At 46.0% G+C, this 18,749-nt stretch overlaps 1 protein-coding gene across 1 annotated transcript in view; it reads left to right on the top strand.

The window, feature by feature from the left end:
* The window catches only part of jarid2b (jumonji and AT-rich interaction domain containing 2b), a 103,139-nt gene that overhangs the window by 8,789 nt on the left and 75,601 nt on the right, over positions 1 to 18,749 (top strand). The window lies entirely within an intron of this gene.

Raw genomic sequence — 18,749 nt, forward strand, 5'->3', positions numbered from 1 at the left:
TTTGCATGTGCTCATCATTTGCTTGCGAGATCAGACTGCTAAGCAACGCGATTAGGCTGTTTGGCAGTTGTTGCAGCTCTCTTCTCTCGGTCTCCCACTCGCCGGGCATCTCGCATTCTTCCATCCTTTTTTGTTTTGATTTTGTCTGCCAAAGGAAACTTTGGATTCCTCTCCAGTTTGATCTTACACAGCTGTGTGAATTAACCCCCTCCGCCGCCACCCTGCTAGACACACACACACACACACACACACACACCAGCATACTAACATGCATGCACACACTCATAATTCCACCGTCTGGGGTTGTCATTTTGCACATAGTAAATCTCTTTACTAAAATAACATTTATGGCGCCGTTGGACACATTTTCAGTGTTTGATACCTGTCTCTGCTGTTGTCACACATTTCTGTTTTTATGTTCTTTCCTGTGATATTCTTTAAATGTCTCTTTATTTTAATCTTCTTATGTGAATTACTGTGGTGGTGTTCCTATTTTATTCATATAAATGGAAAGCAGTATTAATAACAGGAAGAACTGACTGAGTCAGGACAGGAATATTGATTTTTCCTTTTCTTTTTTTGTCTATTGATTTTTTTTTTTGAGCAATAGGTGCTTTTTAAGTTTTTTCCAGAGAGAGGCAGAGTGTGAGTCAAAGGTATTGTTCCCCCTGTTTTTAACCTCTGCTCAATAGATGAGGGTTTTCACAATTCTCCTGGCTGCGTGATTTCCTCCAGGCCTCACAGCAGGGGGGCTAGAGTGCATGGTACTCGGAGGGAAGGGCACCAGAGTCTGGGCTGAATGTCTGGCTGGCCTCCCCTGGCCCTGGATCAAACATCACAAGGCCCAGGGCAGGAGTGGGAGTGGGAGTGGGAGTGGGAGTGGGGGGGGGGGAAATCACAACCTGTGATTGTCAAGCAGAAAAAAAAATCCAAGAGGATAGGAATAATCAAATTAGGCACCATCTCAAGTGGAATATCCACAGTGACGACGGTGAAGGCGAGGCCTGTCTACTCATCTGTTGTAATAACAAGTCCATATAAAATGCAGCTCCTGGAAAAAGAAAAAAAAAAAGCACATCACTAAAGCTGACGAAAGCCATTGCTGTTTTTAGATTGAATTGTTGTGTCGATAGGAAATGAGGTAACCACTGAATCGAGGCCAGACTGTCACAGACACACACTCACTTTCTTACATCTGAAATGAGTAATGCAGGTGCTGGTTAGCACTTTACACGAATCAAAACAAACTCTCGGTAAATATAATTTGCAAGCCAACTAGTAGGAAGTAACCATGGTGATGCGAAAGTATTAACCCCCGCCCCCCCATTACTCTCCTTCTCTCCTCTATGCCTCTGTTGTGAATGCTAGATGCGAGTGTGTGTGGTTGGGGAGGGACTTCTACTCCCACCCCCAGGTTTCTATAGAAACTGACATGCTGCTGACAAGGTTTCTGAGCGAGTCAAATAGCTCTTCCTTTTTGTTTCAGCTCAGGAGGGAGTGGCAGAGCAGAAAATGAAGAGTAAAGTTATATTGTTGTTGGAGCATCTGGTTCCTGGCCGCAATCTGGGGAAGTTACTAGATCTATCTCGCTATCTTGCAATCATTGTGAGTCAGAGAGATCAAGTGTTTTACTATGAAAGAGAGAAAATGTAGATGAGAAGGGGGATGTTTTTTTGTTTTTGTTTTTTAAAATCTTGGTTATCTTATTCATATATATATTATAATTTACAAATTCAAGGCTAACAGAGATTTAGGTCTTCCCTCTTAAACTGAAAACAAAAATTCATTCATCCATTTGTTGAGCATTTTGCTAATATTGTTGCCTGTTCAGCCTTCTGGTTTTTTTAATAACCTAACTGTTGTAACAACTAATCAGTAAATTGCAATAGTCACAAGATACTGGGAAGCTTTCACAGGTTTTGTTGTTGGCCTATTTCCTGACAGTAAATCAGTTATTTTACCATTATCGACAGTCACATTCATTTTGAACCAACACCCCCACTGAAATCAATTTCTGGAATTTCATATTACTCATACCATTCAGTCATATGTGACAGTGGCTTTTAATTCTACTTTTTTAATTCGTGTCTTGTTCCCGAGGTGGAGATATGTGATACATGAATTCATTATGTGTCGCATTCATGCTCAAACGCATTAACAAACATAAATTAGAGCCGAGCGGTAGTGCAAGTATGTGTACGTCTACATATGCTGAAGTCGTGTGTTTCATTATGATGATTGATCCTGGCAATGTGTTCCTTTAGGTTTCTAATGTCTACGGCGCAGTAGCTGTATTTCAAACAGCAGCTGTGACTTGCATGTTTATGTGGCACAAAGTTGTGACTCAGAATATCTTGTGCATATTAATTGGCGACTTGAAACTAAATGACAGTAAAGGGGCAATTCACAAAAAAAAACATATCTCACTGACCTTTTCACCCTTGAAATACATAAAACAAAACTACCGTACCTACAATGTAAACACCTGCATTAAACCTAGTGTCTGGTCTAGATAATGAAGAATTGTCTCTATACATTCAGTTTGTCGGAAACATTTGGTAGTGAATGAAGTGGTGAGTCTTTCCAGAAACAGGTGCAAGTGGTGACATCAAACACCGCCTACGATCAGGGTGGGCTGCAGGTCTGATCACGAACTAGAGCTTTGACTCTCCAGCTTCATTATATTACAAGATAAAGCCCTGATAACTGAGAACAGCTATGACTGGTGTGTGCGTGTGAGAAACTCTTGTCTAACTGGGTTCAGGCATCATTAACGGGGATATTTGAAAGGCTCAGTCAGACCAGAATGTATCCAGCAACGAAGCTCCTATTCTTCTTCGTTGATGACTACCAGCCAGTGACTCATTAACAAAGCGTTATTGTCAGAATCTCTCTCAGATTAATGATGAAACTATACCTGTGCGTGCAGCTTGGTACAGGGATGATTTTTTTTTTTTTTTGGGAGCCACGTCTTTCTTCTCAGTGCTCACACCTAAACTCATTTATTTCACTTCCCATCCAGGCTCCCTTTGAGGTCAATTACCAGTGATAGAGTCTGCTATCGGCTTGTTGTCCTCTGTCTCTCTCTCTCTCTCTCTCTCCTCTGTAGGTTGCCGGCTACACTGACGCCATCTAATCGCCCCTCATGCATCATAGTCATTCTTCATCCCCACTGTACCAAGACCATTATTCACCTCTTTCTCACAGTCTTTTGCCGTCCACTGCTTTGTACACAAACTTTCCTTTACCCCTTCACCTTGTCCTGCTGTTTCTACGCTCCCTCTTTTTGTGCCGCTTCTCACCATCTCGCTATCTGTCCACCGTGTTCTGTCTGCCCCCCTTCTCTCTCTCTCTCTCTCTCTCTCTCTCTCTCTCTCTCTCTCTCTCTCTCTCTCTCTCTCTCTCTCTCTCTCTCTCTCTCTCTCTCTCTCTCTCTCTCTCTCTCTCTCTCTCTCTCTCTCTCTCTCTCTCTCTCTCTCTCTCTCTCTCTCTCTCTCTCTCTCTCTGGACCTTGGAGCCTTTGCCTTTGTGTGCAATAGCAGACCGAGGGGAGTAAGAGGTGGAGTGAGGTACGAGGGTTTTGTCCCAAGCTGCGAGGTGAAAATCATTTCTTAATTGCCTCTTGTTGTCGCCGTCTTCTCCTTCTTCTCCTTTTTTTCTTGTGCCAGCAGTTGTGCCAGGGAATGGACTCCTGGGCCTGCACTACAAGTCCCAAAGCAGAGGAACTCCCTTGCCTAAGCCCTGGCTTTGTTTCATAACGTTCTCTGGCTACACTGTAATCTGCAGTCATACAGCAGCGCACACACACACACTCACTCACATACACACACAAACACAGGCTTTAAAAAGGCTTAAGATGTTGGACACAGTGGAATACAGAGAAAATAGGCTTTGGATGTAGCACCATGAGGTCTAGGTGAGTTGTAAATGAGCAGTTGTGCTGCATTGTAAATAGTTTTTCAGTGCCTATAGATGGCTCAGATGTTGGTTTGGCGATTGGAGTCTCTTTGCGTGGTAACTTTCAACATTGGCCGGGGTGCTGAATAACATTTGAACAGTTTCATATGTTTGTGTTTAGCTTTAATCTGACATTTTGAATTTTATGAAGATTTTTATGCAGCTGCTTGGCTCTCATCACACACTCCTTGCACGTTTCCTACCTCCAATATCTTGAGGACTGTTTTGCATGATAAAAATATATCACTCACATGGCTTCCCTAAGTGATTTCTTGTTCCTGTGTGAACAAGTGTAATCAGACTTTTTTTTTTTTCTTCATCTAGTGTTATTCTTTTGTAATCGTGATGCGGTCGTGTCGGTCTATATTTAAAAATTGTTGCAGCAGGTGAACGTCTTTGACCTGTTGTAACGTTTGTCTTCGGTTTCGGCAGTTTGTGCAGTGAAAGTATGATAAAGGTCTGCTGGATGCGTTTCACACCTTTTGACCTAGTTGCATGAGACTCGTGTATGTCACAGGTTAACTTTTTGGTTTGGTTGTCGCCGGGTATTAGACTCAAACTTGTGCTGTGCTCCTCCCTGATCAGAGCACAGCGAATTCCACCTCAGCCCAGCTGCTCTCCCACGTCAGACTGTGGAGCCACTTTTGGAGGATGATGCACATTAGTCTGTTCAGAATCAGATTGACCACAGTGGCAGGTTAAACCCCGGTCATCATAATGGTCTGAGGGGGTGGGGTGGGTATTTCTGTGGCCGTGGTCAGGCCCCGTTCCGGCTTTTCCTGTCAGCCATCAGCGGTGGGCTGCAGTGGCTTCCATTAACTACTGCACTAACTTGTAATCTTATCTCCCTGACAATATGCATTAGGCTCAGCCTGCTGCCGGTTAACTCTTCCCAGGCCACAGCGAACAACACGCGGTTTTTTTTTTGTTCCCCAGTGGCGCAACATTGTACGATGAGAGGAAGTGCTGTCGTTTGGGGTTTGAACTTTTTTTTGGCTCGTTGAAACGGCCCCAGCGCAGTTTGATTGACAGATTATATTCTGCACAGGATCAGTCTGTCATAGCTGCTTGGACATAGAAGGAGCTTATCTCTCTTTTGCCTCTCCCTCCTGTCAACCCCATAAAGAGGATGTATGAATTTCGGGGGCAGGCTACTCGTGAGTTGCGTGACTCTGCTCGCTCTGCAGAGACACTCGGCCCCCGGTGATCTCCATAATATCTGTCTCCTGCTCTCCCTCCCTCAGTGCGTCTCGCTTCCACTCCCCTTTAATTTTACTCGGCTGCAATATCCTACCTAGACCTTGATTGTTGTTTTCTGAGAGCTGGAGCAGTGTTGTTGTAACATAATCATTTAGTCTCCCTCCCGTGGTTCTGGCAAGCTGCACGGTTGAAATCTACCCACTGCTCATTTTTATGGGGAGCGAATTTGTCGTAGCTGCTGTGACTGCTGCCGGCTCGCCTTTACGCTGTATTTACCGCTGTAGATGGATATCTCCCCTGCAAAACATTTGAGAGATGACACATGTTATATACACATTTAATATTCCCCAGAGGTCATGCTTGTGAATTTGATTAGCGAGGTTGAAATATGATGGCTGTGATATCGAATGACTTGGCCTATATTGAATTTTTAATCTCAGTGTCAACTTCGGCTTACGTGACATGCCATTTCTCCTGATCAGTGTTGTCGGAGCTGCGGCAGGAGAATTGTTTGGAGCCTCATTTTTATTGGATTAAGTGCAGTTAAACATGACAAGTCAAAGGTTTTGTTTTTGAAGTTGACACAGAAGCGGCACTGTGGTGTCATTAGTGGCAAATACAAGAGGTTGTTGAGGTGATCGCATAGTGTTTTTTTCTTTTTTGCTTGGGTCAGACTTGTTGACCCTGATTGAGCATCCACAGGATCCAGCAGAGCAGTTTAGCCTTGTGACATATCATCTCAAGTGGAACTAACAGCCAAGGGTGCTATCATGGGAAATGAATGCTGTTGGATGCACCGCTGCCTTTTGCCTCCACGTACAGCTACGCACATTCACCACGTTTCCCCCGATAGTTCTAACACGACGCCGGACTCACCTGTCAATCACCGACCCCAAATAAACACTCAACATGGCACGCGGCGCTAAATCTTTTATTCACTCGGCTTGTTATTGCATCTGTAGCACACGCTAAATCCCATTGATTACCCCCCTTTCAGTTGTGTCGCAGGCCGGGGTGCCGTATGGGGGTGGGGGTGTAGACCCTGATCGATTCAGAGGGGGCCCAGAGCTGCGCAGGGGCCCTGTAACATGACAGGGATTAGATGTTTATTGTTTCAGACCCGGAGTGAGCTGTTGACATGAGGCCCTAGGATTCCTAGCTGTGCCTATGGTTACAAGATCACAAGAGTGTTGGAAATCAATGTTTCTCCGACCTCTGCTGCTGTAAAGAGATTTGGATTTTCAAGAGGTACGTTTAATGTCTTCCACATTTAGCTTTATTCAGTCTTCCTAACAGCTGTGTGTGCTACACGGGTTGACCCTGCAGAGATCTCCAAGCAGGTGTGGTTTATCGTTCCCACCCCATCTTAGCAAGAAAAGAAAAGGGGAAAGAAAAGAAAATTTGCCATAAAAATGATCTTGTCTTGCGAGGGAATTGAATAAGTCAAACCCTTGTAAATGCATCTGGTGCTTGACAGCGAGTTTGCATATGATTTCCATAAACGAGGGTGTTGATGTATGAATAACTTGTCAGATGGATTGATTCATGGAGGCAGCTGTCACTCACTGCTGGAGTTTATTCCAAGCGTGCCCAAGCCGACCCATCAGCGGCTTACCGGCTGTGTGATTGAATGACTGGCTGCCTGATAACCAATGCAAGGTTATCAAGTTACATCTACCTCCACTGCTTCCTTTTTCTTTCCTTCCTTTTTTTACCCTCATTCATGCCACTGTAGCTCAGCTTTTCCAGGAGTGGACTGTTTACTATCTCACGAGAGGAGGGGAAGAAAAAAAAAAAGTTGCTCTCATGTCAGACTTAACTTCTCTAATGGGGGGAAAAGTGTTTGGCAAGGCACGGAGGAGAACGGATATCCATTGGCAGGCTGCAGTGCCTTCTCCCTTCTATTTCTCTTTGTCCCTTTCTTGTGCCTTCACCCTCTCCTTTTGTATCTCCATAGCTGGTAGGTGTTATCAGTGCTGCTATTGTCAAGGCTGAAAGAGCAAGGGGTGGGGGGAGGCCCCCCCCCCCGCCCCCCTCTCTCTGTGGGCTTTCTGTGTCTTGGTTGTGGGTGTGCAATGGTTGGAGCTCTGTGATAAGGCCTTTGTGTGTCTGGGAAGCACCTCTCTCCCTCTCTGGTGTTCACCTTGTTTTAGCTGCAGGTGTCATGGCACAAACAGTTGCGATCAACCAGCCTCGAATCCATGTGGTAAACCGCAAAAGGCCGTCCAAAGAAAACACACCACAGCTGCACGGTAACTCTACACTTCACCAGTTTAACCACAGATTTCATATATATCAAGTTCTATCTGGAAATTACCTGAAACTCTTGAGTTTAATTAGATTCTACAGCGGAAGGCCCATCCAAATATCTCTTCATTTAGAGCGTGACATCCTGCGTGTAGGGCCGCTTCTCTGACGGTGTAATCCGAGACCGCTTTCAATCTTGCGTCTATCCAGGACTCGCTTAATGAAAAGAAAATATGCGGGATGTGAGTAGCAGAACTTTTAAGCTAGAGTTTCCAAAAATATGCCAGTGACTTGGCCTGTAGACCAAGACATGGTTATCATGTCTGAACAGCAGCTGAACCGAGCTGTGTGTGAGAAGACCATTTACAGTATCATTAAAAGTTTTTTGTTTGTAATAACCTGCAAACAAACAAGTGGACCCGAGGCCAAGACGGTGTTGTTGATGCTCCAAGCACTTGATATCATTCCAGAGTAGGAGAAGGAGAAGAGGCATTGGCAGAACCACGGTCCTCTGTATCAGCTTTCACAAACATTTTCTATTTCGAGAAAAAAGGGAATTGTTCACAGTCAAGCAGAGATCATGTGAAGGCCGTTCTTTCTGGTCTGAGTCAGAATGAGACGTCCACAGGTCGCGGTAAAAAAAAAAAAAAGATCAAAGATGTGATCTTGTAAAAATGACAAAAATGTTGACAGTCATGCTGGGTATGCTGAAAGTTGAAGGGGCACCTTTTGTGACAGACAGACACTATCTCTCTCTCTCTCTCTCTCTGCAGTCGTCTTTCTTCTTCTTCTTCTTATTCTTCTCATTTTTACTCTTTCTCTTCTTCTCACACATGCAAATGCACAAGATGGCTGCTCGAGGCTGTAGCTGGCTGTTAACACCTCCAGTCTACAGAAGGGGGCCTCTTTTCATTGCTGACTCCCCACCACAGGAAAGGGAGATTGTGGTGGTGGTGGTGGTGGTGGTGGTGAGGGGTTGAGAGGTCAGGACCCCCCCCCCCTCCCCCCAACCCCCACCCTCCTCTTGATCCTAAACAATCACGTAATTCGGTCTTTATTGCAGAGTTGATGTTGAGTGTGCCCAATCTTTTGCCTCTGAGTGACAGTAAAGAAGTAGGTCAGAGAAGAGACGCCGTTCAACCCCGAGCCGTGAGCGTACAAGTGCACACATGTGTGCGTTTGTGTGTGTGAGAGAGAGTGTGTGGGCATGTGTAGCACAGTGTGTAATTTGCTTCCTTCCGCCAGGAACTAGCCTGACCTCCCCCAGCTTCCACAGCATCAGGCGAGTGTGTGTGTATGTGTGTGTGTATTTTAGTGTCGGTGTGTGACGGCTGAAACCCCGGCAGAGCTCTGCTCCGTGTCCCTGTGAGCAACAGAGTCAGCAGTCATATGCAGACTGACAGCCGAGGGAGAGAAAAAGGGGGGAGAAGACACTGGGCAAGGAAAGCACTATTTTTGAGACGGAACGTGTGTGTGTGTGTGTGTGTGTGACATGCAGGAGAAGACAGAAGGGCTCCGGCACGAGAGGCTGGTAAAGAGGAAGAGGAAGAAGTAAATAGTAGAGAAGGGGAAACTGGACGAGTGAATTCTCTCTGTCTCTCATGCTCACTCATTTCACAGCACGCTGCTGTTGTTAGGGGATGGCTGAGCTGCTCCACCCCTTTCCCCCCCATGAGCCAATCCTCTGTCATATTCCTCCCCATCCTGCCGTCTGATTGGTGGGCTGTCTGAGCCAGTGGAATAAAATGGGATTGATGGGTAATCTGGGACTGGAGGTTGGGGGTGGGGGGGCAGGAGCCCAGGGCAGGGGTAAGGTTAGACCGATTTGACCACAGGGATACAGGGCTCTGATAAGATCATGGCATTGCAGTTACAGCACAATACAGTATTCCACATGAGAAGAAATTAATTTGTGTATTTAATTTGGGATCTCTCCCCCCCCCCCCCCCCCCCCCCATTCTATAAAAAGCTGCCCTTGGTAATTCCTCCCAAGGGTCACTGAGGCTGGAGGTGGAGAGGCTCCTTTCACACACTGCTTTGCTCATGATACAGGAAGAGAAGAAAGGCAGGATAGTTAATTGTAGTCAGACATTTATTGAAGAATATAATCATCTTGCAAAATGCAGGCATCTGGAGGAGTTGGTGGGGTAAATATAGAGAGAACTGAGTAATGTGAGGGCCTTGGCAGAGGGGAAAAGCCAGGGCTGCACTGTCTCCCCCCCTGGGTATTGTCATGGCTCTGAATGGCTAATGGGAAGTGAAACCAGAGCTCGAGATTGCTCCGTAATGGCTGCTGAGCTATGTCTCAGGCTGTGTTCTACACTTTACAAGAGCTGCTTTTTGTTTAGCTATGTATATAAAGGCCGAATATAAAATTTATTCATAAACAAACGGGCTTTGAAAAATGTTTTAGCGTGTCTTTGTGTGCTGTAAGTGGCTGCAAAGATCTGGTTCAAATCCAGAGTAAGCTGCTTTTGTCTGTATGAATTTCTTCAGATTCAAACTCGTGTTCAGATGTGTCTTTGAAGAACTCTTGGTTGATTGAAACTACATGCTAATAGCGTCCTGTGCGATCATGTGAACACGCTGCATATGGAGTATTGCCTCAAGTGATTTGGAACATTAAGAATGGTCTCCCATTTCCTTTCTCGTGAGTGTGTGTGTTTGTGTGTGTGTGTTGTGGGTGGAACAGTTCACAAAATCCACGGTTCGGTTCATATCACGGTTTTGTGGTCACAGTTGGTATACGTTGTTGGTTTTTAACACAACAGAAATATCACATATCAACATAAGATATATACTGTATATCCAATAATTCATCATTTACAGTTAAAAAAACAAACAACAAAACAATTGTCTTGCATAGTCATGAAAAAACTGAAATAATGCACACACGCTTTCTTTTTATGATCAAATTATGCTATAATAATACAATAAGGTGCTCCAATTTATTTAAATTGCCATGTACTTTATTTAAATAACTTAACAATAAAAAATAGACTTTGTGTCCAATAAAGCACATAACTAAAAAAAAGTGTCTTCAACACTTTCAGCCTTCTTGTTGCAAAGTTTGCACCCTTTGTTTGAACATCTTCCTATCACGCATGATCATGTTTTGATTCATCTCCTTTAATATAACCTGTTCAAGGTAGACAAGCAAATCTGACACAATGAGGGGTCGTCCTTAACAGCATTATAGTGGGATTTCTGTTTAAAACAGGCTTCAGTGTGCACAGAGAGGAGGGGCTGTTCACAGACAGCTCCGTTGTCAATGTGTTTGTGAGAGAGACGGGGAGAGCAGGGCAAGGAGGGGCTGGGCACAGCTCACCATGACCACAACATTAACACCTCCACAACGGATCGCCTGCTACGCTCCTTCACCTCTGTAGCTACTAAATGTTAAAAAAAAAGTTGCGCATGCGTATGAACTTAACACGCACGCTCCGCACCGAGACAGTCGAACCGAACTGTTCGGAGTGTTTAGTGTGCGTCTGAGTATACCTCTTAACACAAACACCCCCTCTCCCTTACTTTCTTTAAGACGCCTTAAGCATCCAAATGAATATAGATGAGCGTAGAGATCAGCACGTGTTCAAATCAATGTCCTGCCAAATACAATAAAACTGCTGCTCGCTACCAGTCACGTCAATAAAACATTGATTCGGAAATACCGCCGTTTTGCTGAGGCTCTAAACTCCCCCCTCTACTGAGTGACTTCAGGTCAGGACAACTTTGAATATATGTTGGCTCTATTTGTTGTTCTTGTGGCTGACTTGCATGGACTTGGACACCTAGTTGTAGTTTGTAGAAGGCCACCAAAAAGTCAAGGCACTGACAGCAGTCAACAATTGTGGAATTCAAAAAAAAATCTGAAAATCAAAGACGCAGAAAGTGATGAAAAACGCATTTTGTGTTCCTTTACGTTGTGCTTGTTTTTCATGAATGTAAGGTTTTCCATGACTGCCACTCCAGTTTATACAAGTTTCTCACCACGTATGAATTACACTCTGCCCCTACACCCGTCATGCTCACTCGCAGTTAGCAGAAATCCCCATGTTTTGAGTAACTGGCAGCAGATCAGAGAAGATGTGCATCATCTTGTCTTGCAAGGGAGTCTTTTTTTCTCTTTTTGTTTTCTTTCTGAAATGACTTCTCTCGCCACAAACCACAAACTTTCACACCCTGCAGAGGAGAAAGTGTGTGGTATGTTTTCAGCACGGTCCCATAAGAGCCAGCGCTGTCTCCCTGCTTTTTTTTTTTTTTTTTAAGCCAAAAACCTGAAGGAATTAAAAAGGGTGAATCAACGGTCCAGCAACTCTGAATAAGCTCAGAGGATAAACAGGCCCCAAGTTAATTATTCAAACCAGCGGGATAGATGCCTGGCACGCAAAATGTGCACAGGGTTTCCCCAGTGATGGGGCAGGGGCCTGCTGCTCGGCCTCCTGTGGTTTGGTCATGCAAAGTGGAAGTGTTGGAAACTGTGGTTAAAAAAAGTAGTTACTTTAACAAACAAATGCACGCGTTGAGATTTCCAAAGACCAGAGGAAAGTTTCAGTTTGTTTTTCTAAATAATCTGCATCAGGATAAAAGCGTGTGACACATGTTTTAACAAAGGGAAAACTAAAGCTACTGTACCTTTTTGACCTGAGTCAGACGCTCTTTCAAAAACCTTATTTTCAGATAATCTTTTTTTAATCTTAGTCATCTTTACACTTTCCTCTACACCACCTCCTCCTTTTCGGCTGCGCTGACAGGAAGACTACCTGATTTCAGAGGAGTTTCATTATGACAACTGGCAAGAAAAGCCTCCATCACCAATAAACATCTAGAGCTCTGAGAGGGGAAATCTTTTGTTACGTCAATGCTGGTTTTCCAAAAAGTCACATCCACGACCTCTTAATGTCGGTCCACTCGGCTTCCCCCTCGATTGCCAGGAAATAAATCCCACGCCACTTTTTGATCGTGGCCAAACACAGAGCCCGATTGGCACAGTTCTTTTTTCCAGTGAATTACCTTCACACAATGTGTACGTTACCATACCGTACAGTCCTGTACGTGGCCACGCTGTTTTTGAGCACTAATTGAGAACAGAACCTGACATTTGCCCCAGTGTGGCGTTAACCATCTTTGATCCCACCTATCCATGCATAACAAAAGAGAACTGGCACCATGCTGCTTTCTATACAGCAAGCCACATCATTATGTTGCGTAGACGGTAATTTCAGAGAACTGGTGTCTGTGTGCGCGAGACAGAGTGAGTGGCAGCGTGCGTAGGTGTGAGCAGGCAGGGGAGTGTATAGCGTTCGATTGAGGCGAGAGGCCAGATTTGCTCTCGCTGCACACAGGCCCCTCCATCGAGTCAGGAGCTGCACTCGCTTTACCAGGAAAGTGGCGGATGTGACCCAGGCGGTAAATGGAGGTGTGGGAACAAGGAGGAGTGCAGTTAACGCTCTGACACATACTCCTCCATTGTGATGAGCAGAGCCGAGACGATAGAAAAAAAAAAAACCACACATGCACTCACACACGGGCGTACTTCTCTATTCTGATGAGCTGTACTGATAGAAAGCAAAGCTGCGAGTCAGAGTGTGTGTGTAGGTGCTGATGTGATTGTTTACAATGACAAAACACAGGATCCAGCTGCCACGCATCGGACGACAGCATCTTAGTTTGACGAATTTGATAATTGCTCACACCAGTTTCATAACACATAGGTTTTGCGTACATCTTTCATTCTTAGAAGAAGCATTTCTGCAAACAACAACTTTTCTTTTCTCAGGAGGTTGAAGTTGCACTCTGTAGTTGCCTAAGCAGGATACTGAAATAGCGTACATACTTCATGCCATTAGTACAGTAGTGTGGCTTCAGGACTTACGGCTCTTGTCCCTTCCAGTCATGAGAGTGTATCTGTATCTGGGAGCCTAGCACCACGTGTGGGTGGCTGGCTGGCTCACAATGGCTTCAGTGTACCGGCCTCTCTCTCCCCACTGAGTCCTCACTGTACTGAGCGCTCACACACAGAATTCCTGGATCTCTCTGACAGGATACCATCCTCCCCCACACGCCGAAGCTTTAGTGGGAAAGAAAACCTCCGAATAGCGAGCAATCGCAGAAACTAGGAGGGAGGGAGGGAGGGAGGGAGAGGGGGGGCAATTGCCAAGATTCCGAGAGTCTCCCACTTGGTGGATGTATGGTGAAAAAACACAGGTCTCCTGCGATTCACATCATTCTGCACGAGCGCAAGGGGATTGACTGTGTGGGAAAACAATCTTGGGAAGTGGAAGAAGGGGGGGAAAAAATCCAAGGGCCCTTTTCATGTTGTGCATGCGGTTTGCGTGGCTATCAGTTACACACTGCTCCCTCAACTATACACAAAACCACCACTTACAGGGGGTAGGAGGAAGAACAGGACTTTAAATTCAGTGTAGAGGGTTTTTTTGTGTTTTGCCTGGTGGTCGAGCCGCTGACTGACGTAGCTTGGCAAGGAGAGGCAGGGAGTGACGGCAGAGTAAGTGGTGGGCAAAGGGAGACAGAGGGGAGGAGGAGAGAAAGAGAGAGAGAGAGAGGGAGCAGGTGTGAGGGAAGGGGGAGAGTGAACAGATGTAGAGAGAGAAAGGGAGTAAGAGCGGAGGGGAGGGAGGAAGACGGAGATCTATGGCTGTTCGCTAAATAACGGATGTTTGGGGCGGCAGCTCTCTGGCCCGTCTTCCGTTGTGTGCAGACGCTGGCAGTTAACCTGTCTCCAGTGCACAGCAACGCTTCCCTGTGCTCTCTCTCTCTCTCTCTCACACACACACACACACACACACACACACACACACACACACACACACACACACACACACACACACACACACACACACACACACACACACACACACACACACACACACACACACAGGCTTTATCACACACACACACACAGGCTTTATCACACACACATACACACACACTCCCTGATGGCCTTTCCTGTACTAATTCTGCCTCCTCTCCCGCTTGGTCTGGTTAGCTCCAGACTCCCAGACTGCCCTTGTGGTCAATAAATCCCCCCCTCCCGAGCCTCCTGGGAGTTGTGGTTTTTAGAGGGCTAGAGTCACAGCACCCCCCCCCCCCCCCCCTCTTATCCCCAACGCGGAGGGCGCGTAGAGTTCATACCCAGCCTGGCAACACTTACACAGAGCTCAGCGCTGATACCAGTGGGTGAGAGAGAGAGAGTTTGTTGGTGCGTCATTGTTCCTTTTTGTTCGCTGCCATGTTGTGAAATACTTTATCTTTCTTTTTTTGTCCGTCTTCATCGCCGGGTCTCTCAGGTCAAACGCTTAGCCTCAAGAATCCAAGGAATGTCAGGGTAGAGCTCGACTTCACCGCCTAACGCACACACGTGCGCGCACACACACCTAATGCCACGTCATTGTTGCCACAACACATTTCTCTCCTATTGATTTAGTTTTCCGCTCGCTCCCTCTTGTCAATGTGAAATGAAAGGGACACGATAGATTAAGATTGATTATTTTTGCAGAGACGAGTGCGAGCATTTTTCTTTCAGTGCCACACTATGATTGATTGCTTTCACTGACCCTTTGTCTAGGGCAAGAGGAAAAGAAGAAGACGGGAGTGTATACACACACTGTGCATATAGGTGTTAAAGGCTTTTAGGGCAGGGTAAATGCATCGCAAATCATTCTGAACTTGTCCCCCCCTGCTCAGCAGAGATAAGGATGCAGGCATTGTAACACACTCGAGCACGCACTCGATTGTCTCGTCGCGCTTTCGGCGAGATGTATAAAAAAGGAGTCTGAAGTCGAGGCCGACGCAAAGTGACATTTGAGTGGAGGATCCATGTAAAGTCATCGTCTGAAGCCCAGAACGTGCTCTACCCCCGCTGAAATGTGCTCCTTGGCTCTCAGACTCTGGCACTTGTCCAACTTCTGTGTGTGGAGAGAGAGCGAGAGCGAGAGCGAGAGAGAGAGTCTTAATTATAACAAGGAAGTAGATGTACAAGGACTGAGAGGAACACAGCCATGGTGAAGAGGGGACTGGAAGGGGGTCATCGCTGGGCAGCTTTGAGAAGCTGGCAGCAGAGAGCATGACCAGTGGAATATCTCCTCCTCTGTCAGCTCTATTTGTCAAAGCCTGATGACAGCGTGCCCACACAACCACCATTAGCACAACTTGTTTTCTTTTTTCTTCTTTTTTTTTCCACAGCGTTCAACGCCGTTCTTTTCTATTCTCTCTTTGCAGATTCCATCATGCCTCGCCTTGCCTGCACACAAATATTTCCTCATGAGAAACCTGCTCTGGGTTTCATTAAATAGTGACGTTGACATGAAAGAGTGATTCAGGGGATTCTGACTCAGACCTGAATTCACCTCTGCCAGCCAGCCCTCCCTCCCTCCCTCCCTCTTTCTCTCTGTCTCTCTCTCTCTCTTCTCCTGGCATTGCATCACTGTTCGTCGTTCTCTCTGTGTGATTTTCCCTTTCTGTAACCGGAGTGGGTCACTGCGCCATGTCACTGACACACATTTGAGTCAGCTAAATGATTTCCTGCATGTGAGAGGCGGCAGCAGCAGCAGCAGCAGCTCCTGCTCCTGATGAAGACATCAGGCTTTGTTGTGGTTGCCGCACCAGCAGTGACGTCATTTTTTCATGAGACAAACTCGAGGAATCCCCTGGAGGTGTTTCCCTGACACACGCACGAGCCGATGATGTAACGGGTTAACTTTTGCTGTGACGTGAGAGAACAGAGAAATTCTGTGGAGATAAAAACCTGAAACTCTGGCTCTGGTTAAGAAAAAAAAAAAAAAAGTGCTTTCTGTTTTCGTTAGTATTAGCTCTGCAGTTTGTCTCTGAGTGTACAGTTTCCACCCCGACTGAAGACAGACGGTTATAACAGCCAGATAAATGGCCTGTCATTGGGTGGGCGCACCAGAATGGACAAATACAAGATAGAATTGCTCTGAAAGGGACAGGACGCAGCCAAGGATTTTTTTTTTGGGGAGGGATATTAAACAGATTGTTGCAGCTGGGTCTGTGGTGAATATCAAAATCTCATTTGTGGTTCAGAGGGCTTCTGTCTGTTGTAGCTTGTCTGAGTCACGGCAACACTTTCGTGTCAAACTTATAGACTGGAGATGCCACCGGCTATTAATCACAGAGAGATTTCATAAGGTTGAATCGACAAAAGTCTCCTCTAAGGCAACATAATACGAGTGATTTGAGAGAGGCAAGCAGGCAGATGTCTCTCAGGATGCCTCGCGTATCAAACAAAGAAACAGCAGGACTTTAACCAGACGCTCCTTTCGCCTACTGCCACGACACTAAAGCCATATCAAAGCGCAGCCTCATCTTACTCACCAGTGACACCACATACATGTCTCTCTCTGTCTCTCTCTCTCTGGGTTTCCGTGTTTCATTAAGAGCCCATTTGGCTGGAGTCATTTTGGAGGCCCAATAAAGTGGCCGGCCTATAAATCGAAAGGGTTTTAATGTGGTTTGGAAGCCATATGAAGTGTTTTTATGACGATTCACAGACAGCCTTTAGTTAAACCAGTGAGCGCCTCTCCCCTGTCGCTTCAGTCGCCCTCCTTCTCCTCCCCATTCACTCGCCCTCTGCCCCTCCCCTCCCCTCCGCCTCCTCCCACACCAACCCTCCACAGTGCTTACACATCACTCACCCGACCGTGCTCCTCCGGTTATTTAGCCTTGTCTTTGAGCTCGCTTTGATCCTGCTGCGTAACCCCACCTCCCCCCCACCCCCTGCACATGGCCGATGATTAAACAAAGGGTCACAGAGTTTGGTCGAGGAAGTTGTCCGTGTTTGCGTATGTCGAAGACTGTGTGAGTGTGTAAGCGTGCATTTGTGTCTCTGGCGTTTCGAAGCGGATGGAGTTTTCTAATAATAGCCTATATGGAAATGTGTTTGAACAGGCCAGACAGGGAGAGAAGGGTGATTTGCAGATATCTGATGAATATGCCCTTCTCAATGGACCATTGCAACAAGAGGGAAAAACAACAACAACAGCAACAAAAAAGATAGATCTCCACGCTGATTCTATAGTGGGGAGTAAATGTAAATGGAGATGGATGGCCACAGCCGGAGCCAGAGTGTCTTGTCCATGTTTTTAAAGTGGGGACACTCTGAGGGCAGCACTGGAATGCAGTTTACACTATGATGCGGAAGCGCTGATGCTCTTATATGGATTTATAGCAGGCAGGGGAGCTTTGAGCGCAGGGAGGGAGGGATTATTTCAAAGCTTTTTTGTTGGCTTTGGAATGTCAAATGTTTGGGATCACCCTGAGTCCGATTCACAGGGGAGTTTAGGAGCGTCCATTGAAAAAGGTGCGTCCCTCCCAAAAAAAAAAGATGAGATATGGGGCGGTCACTGAAAATAATTTGGTGTGAGAAAGGATTGATGTTTGATTTGTTATATGAAACAGATATGCGCGTGTTGCACAGAACACAACATGAAAGCAGATATAGAATATAGCAAATTTTACATGCAGCTGTTGCACAAATTCACAGCTGGAGCCCAGTCTGTAGCACATGGTATGATATTAAGCTGTTTATAGTGTTGCCAAAAGATCTGGTGAATCAGACCAATAAAGTCCATAATTTCAGGGTGAACCCATCTCCATGTGTTCTATATCTATATATACGACTGTGTGTGTGTGTGTGTGTTTGGATGGAGATTTGATCAGATGTCCCAGCTGAGCTGCGCCGAGGTGTACAAGTGAGAAAAGTTGTACTTCATCAGACGAGAATGAGATGATCCACTTTCATGTGCTTATGCTTGACCTTCTACTATTACATTCTGGTTGTGTGTGTGCGTGCATGTGTGTGTGTGTCTGTGGGTGTATCCGACTGACAAGTTATGTGCTCGCTGCGCTCTGTTGTGATGGAGCCACATTTACTGGCTGCACATCAAGATCACTTCTCCCTCGCTCGGGCCTGATTCCTCTCTGTCTGTCTGCTCGTCATCTCGTCAGCCTGACTCACACAGGTCCCCGCCACAGATGCCTTGGCCCACTTTGCATGTGTGCAAGCGTGTGTGTGTGTGTGTGTGTGTGTGCAAGAACCTCCTGCTAGCCCTCAGCAGGACTGCCAGTCAGTTTGTGACTACACTCCCACACATCTCAGTCTCCTTCTCTGCTTTCTCACCATTCCTTCACCCTGCCTCGCTTCCTTTCCCCCCCTCCTCCTCCTCCTGCTCGTCCTTTTTGCTGTTTAAAAAAAAATAAAAAAATATCCTGATGAAATTAACTTCAATAAAGTACGTCTTCCTCACGGGCAAATGAGGGTAGAATTAAGAGATTCTTCAGCTCACCTTCATTAGCACGGCTTCCCG

The sequence above is a fragment of the Trachurus trachurus genome, assembly GCF_905171665.1.
Source record: "Trachurus trachurus genome assembly, chromosome: 11".
Classification (NCBI taxonomy): domain Eukaryota; kingdom Metazoa; phylum Chordata; class Actinopteri; order Carangiformes; family Carangidae; genus Trachurus; species Trachurus trachurus.